The following is a 5,472-nucleotide window of genomic DNA, read 5'->3' on the forward strand; positions in this document are numbered from 1 at the left end:
ATCAACAAGACTCATCCTAGAGCTGGCCGCCAGGCCAAACTGAGCAATCGGGGGAGAAGGGTCTTGGTCAAGGAGTTTACCAATAACCCGATGGTCACTCTGTCAGAGATTGAGTTCCTCTGTGGAGATGGGAGAACCTTCCAGAAGGACAACCATCTCTGCAGCACTCTACCAATCAGGCTTTTATGGTAGGGTGGCCAGACGGAAGCCACTCCTCAGTAAAAGGCACATGACAGCCCGCTTGGAGTTTGCCAAAAGGCAACTAAAGGACTCTCAGAATATGAGAAACAAGATTCTCTGGACTGATGAAACCAAGATTGAACTCTTTGGCCTGAATGCCAAGCAAAAAGTCTGGAGGAAACCAGACACCGCTCATCACCTGGCCATTACCATCCCTACATTGAAGCATGGTGGTGGCAGCATCATGCTGTGGGGATGTTTTTCAGGGGCAGGGACTGGGAGACTAGTCAGGATTGAGGGAAAGAAGAACGGAGAGATCCTTGATGAAAACCTGCTCCAGAGTGCTCAGGACCTCAGACTGGGGCGAAGGTTCACCTTCCAACAGGACAACGACCCTAAGCACAAAGCCAAGACAACGCAGGAGTGGCTTCGGGACAAGTCTTTCAATGTCCTTGAGTGGCCCAGTCAGAGCCCAGACTTGAACCCGATTGAACATCTCAGAGAGACCTGAAAATAGCTGCGCAGCGACGCGCCTCATCCAACCTGACAGAGCTTGAGAGGATCTGCATAGAAGAATGGGGAAAAACTCCCTGAATACAGGTGTGCCAAGCTTGAAGCGTCCTACCCAAGAAGACTCGAGGCTGTAATCGCTGCCAAAGGTGCTTCAACAAAGTACTGAGTAAAGGGTCTGAATACTTATGTGTATGTGATATTTCTGTTTTTTTATTTGTAATAAATTTGCAAACATTTCTGAAAACCAGTTTTGCTTTGTCATTATTGGGTTTTGTGTGTAGATTGAGGGGGAAAAAAGGCTGTAATTTAGGAAAAAGTGAAGGTCTGAATATTTTCCGAATGCTCTGTAGATGGGCCAATTGGGCAGTGCCCAACTTATCCAAAGCTGTTTGCATGGCCCAGAATCTTTCCGTAGATACTTCTGAGGAATTCTGAAGGTTTCAGCAAAGGAATTTACTTTTGCATTTGCAATGTACTTCATTTAGACCAGGGTTCCCCAACTGGTGTGATTTTATTTGGCCCCCCAACTTTTCTGAGCAAAAAAAAACACACTTTGATTTCATTTTTGTTTTTATTGTTGGACACAAGACTGTAGAAACACGAGCAAATGAGTTCCAAGTGATTCCCACGCATAACAGAGAGATATGTGCACTCATGCTATTGTGTTTTGTTTGCAATGGAATTACAGTATGAGTGAGTGATTAAACGTCATAACATTCCTTCGAAGTCATATCAGATCCCGGATGCATGATTAACGTATCCTTGTTGGTTCATTGACAGAATGACATTTTATAGACAGCCTATTGCTGTGCTATCGTCTAAATATTTTGGGAAATGGACAGACATTTAGTCTAGGATTTGGTCTAATATCAGCATTCAGCAAACATCCGATCTTTATGCGAGTGACAACCCCTCTTATGCTTTTGTAATCAATCCAAATCGGTTTGGTGTTACTTTGTTACTGCATGTTCTTACAAGTGAAATGAAAAGATAAGTATCCACTTCACTCCAATAAATTAAAATGAAACAACAACAGAAAGCCCATCACTGTCTGCACACCCCAGCTTGCCATCACAGCTAAATAACCTCTTAAAACTAATGGAGATGCGCAGAAAGAATGGATGGAGAGAAGCAGCTGAGTAGGCTAATGGCCAGCACAGGACCACCACATCTGGCTTCTTCACCTGCAGGATCGTCTGAGACCAGCCACCCGGACAGCTGATGAAACTGAGGAGTATTTATGTCTGTAATAAAGCCCTTTTGTGGGGGAAAAACTCATTCTGATTGGCTGGGCCTGGCTCCCAAGTGGATGGGCCTATGCCCTCCTAGGCCCATCCATGGCTGCACCCCTGTCCAGTCATGTGAAATCCATAGATTAGGGCCTAATGCATTTATTTAAATTGACTGATTTCCTTAAATAAACTGTAACTCAGTAAAATCGTTGAAATTGTTGCATGTTGGGTTTATATTTTTATTCAGTATATATTTTGACTTATTCGCCCAGTAGGCTAGCACAATTTTGGTTTCATGTATTGGTATGAAAATAAACACAACTGAACAATTTGCTATTTAGAGCATTTCCCCAAAATACATTTCCTGTTTTTGGCTTCATAGACGATAACATTTGTAGGCTAAAACAAATGCGCATTGTCATGCAGTGGCAGAATAGATTTAATTGATAATGCAAGTCATTAATGATGACTTAGTTGGACTAACTTTTTTGAACTTGCTGTTGGCCTAATTCATCATCATCTGCCTGTATTCCTAATCCCAACCTGCCTCTGGTCTAATGAATTTCCACCTCTCACTGTATCAGTCTTGCTTGTCCAGCTTCCTCAATTCAAATGAGTTATTCTTATAGATCAATCTTCCTGGCAAAACATCATTAAATATTGCCAGAATATTTAGCTATAGCGTGGATTTAGGCATGTTTAAAAAAATATATAATAATGAGCACTCACCTACTACAATAATATCAGAGACAAGCTGGCCCGGGGAAAAAATTGCGCGAGCCGACCCCTCGTTGGCTAGTATGTTACAATCAATAATCTCGTAACTGTCTTTGTTGACCTAGTACATTTTTCAATATTCTCCAAACAGCCTCGTTCATTGATACAATGTTTCAATATTCAAAGGGCCACCTTGTTGATACATGCTTCAATATTCGCAGAATGTTTTTCCCCTTCCCTGGCGAATAAGGCAGACAGTCAAATACAGTAATGAGTGGGAAGCGCAGAGACACTGTCTTAGTAGGCTACACTGTTTTAGGCTACCTAACTGTGCCCCGAAAATGTCTTAACTGCCCACAAACGAAATATTTATATAGCTGGCAACTGAACATGGGCGCTGTCCATTCAGCACCACACCACGGAGTTCCACTATGACCACCTGTCCGGAGGCGCTGTCCACTCAGCACCACACCACGGAGTTCCACTATCACCACCAGTCTGGAGGCGCTGTCCATTCAGCACCACGCCACGGAGTTCCACTATGACCACCTGTCCGGAGGCGCTGTCCATTCAGCACCACGCCACGGAGTTCCACTATGACCACCTGTCCGGAGGCGCAGTCCATTCAGCACCACGCCACGGAGTTCCACTATGACCACCTGTCCGGAGGCGCTGTCCATTCAGCACCACGCCACGGAGTTCCACTATGACCACCTGTCCGGAGGCGCTGTCCACTCAGCACCACACCACGGAGTTCCACTATCACCACCAGTCTGGAGGCGCTGTCCATTCAGCACCACACCACGGAGTTCCACTATGACCACCTGTCCGGAGGCACAGTCCATTCAGCACCACGCCACGGAGTTCCACTATGACCACCTGTCCGGAGGCGCTGTCCATTCAGCACCACACCACGGAGTTCCACTATGACCACTTGTCCGGAGGCGCTGTCCATTCAGCACCACGCCACGGAGTTCCACTATGACCACCTGTCCGGAAGCGCTGTCCATTCAGCACCACGCCACGGAGTTCCACTATGACCACCTGTCCGGAGGCGCTGTCCATTCAGCACCACGCCACGGAGTTCCACTATGACCACCTGTCCGGAGGCGCAGTCCATTCAGCACCACGCCACGGAGTTCCACTATGACCACCTGTCCGGAGGCGCTGTCCATTCAGCACCACGCCACGGAGTTCCACTATGACCACCTGTCCGGAGGCGCAGTCCATTCAGCACCACGCCACGGAGTTCCACTATGACCACCTGTCCGGAGGCGCTGTCCATTCAGCACCACGCCACGGAGTTCCACTATGACCACCTGTCCGGAGGCGCTGTCCATTCAGCACCACGCCACGGAGTTTCACTATGACCACCTGTCCGGAGGCGCTGTCCATTCAGCACCACACCAGGGAGTTCCACTATGACCACCTGTCCGGAGGCGCTGTCCATTCAGCACCACACCACGGAGTTCCACTATGACCACCTGTCCGGAGGCGCAGTCCATTCAGCACCACACCACGGAGTTCCACTATGACCACCTGTCCGGAGGCGCAGTCCATTCAGCACCACACCACGGAGTTCCACTATGACCACCTGTCCGGAGGCGCAGTCCATTCAGCACCACGCCACGGAGTTCCACTATGACCACCTGTCCGGAGGCGCAGTCCATTCAGCACCACGCCACGGAGTTCCACTATGACCACCTGTCCGGAGGCGCAGTCCATTCAGCACCACGCCACGGAGTTCCACTATGACCACCTGTCCGGAGGCGCAGTCCATTCAGCACCACGCCACGGAGTTCCACTATGACCACCTGTCCGGAGGCGCAGTCCATTCAGCACCACGCCACGGAGTTCCACTATGACCACCTGTCCGGAGGCGCAGTCCATTCAGCACCCCGCCACGGAGTTCCACTATGACCACCTGTCCGGAGGCGCAGTCCATTCAGCACCACGCCACGGAGTTCCACTATGACCACCTGTCCGGAGGCGCAGTCCATTCAGCACCACACCACGGAGTTCCACTATGACCACCTGTCCGGAGGCGCAGTCCATTCAGCAGTGCTGAATCATGCGCGGGGCCTTAGCTCCATTTAAAAAGTCATGTGTAGATTTTCCTTTTGTATTTCGTGATTTTCGTCATTATTTGGTCGAGTTTGTTTTTCTTCATGCATCCCTGCCGATTGTAGGCCTGAGTAGGCTGGAGTCCTCTGATGTATGCATTTTATTTCAATGCATGTGTAGAATGTATCTGTCATAGTTTGCCTTCCCTGTCAACTGTTTTATGCATCGGTTACTTTCACATTGATATTTAAAAGTCGGCCTTGTTGTTATTTGATAGCGTACGTGGCGTTCCAAAAGTAAATTAGTCAATTTATGATGAGGTTGAGTAGCTAACCTTGTACACACCGTTCCACGAACCTTTAAACATCATATTGAGGTGATAATTAATGGCTTAAGACATTTTTGTTTGTTTTTGCTGTCCTCCAAAATATTTTTTTTAGAGTTTTTAAATTGTGTAGAACTGCAGTAGGCCTAAATGAGCTTCACCTTCCCCAAAACTCCGTAGAGGCTTTGAAATCACCCCCACCTCACCTCACCCCACTTTGCCATTCCCTAAGTTTAGCTGAAATGACGCCACTGCATTATTTAGTGCTGGCACAGGGGGAAAAAGCTACTCGCGCCTCTCTTTTATAGCTCAATGTGTTACACTTTGCGTCTGCGCACATTTCGTCAGACCCTTCTCGTAGTTACGAAACTTCTAAACTCAGGTTTTGTAATCGAGACGCGCTGGCCAATCAAGTCACTGAGATGCCGATCACGTGATCGC

Source organism: Salmo trutta, chromosome 11, assembly GCF_901001165.1.
Source record: "Salmo trutta chromosome 11, fSalTru1.1, whole genome shotgun sequence".
NCBI lineage: Eukaryota > Metazoa > Chordata > Actinopteri > Salmoniformes > Salmonidae > Salmo > Salmo trutta.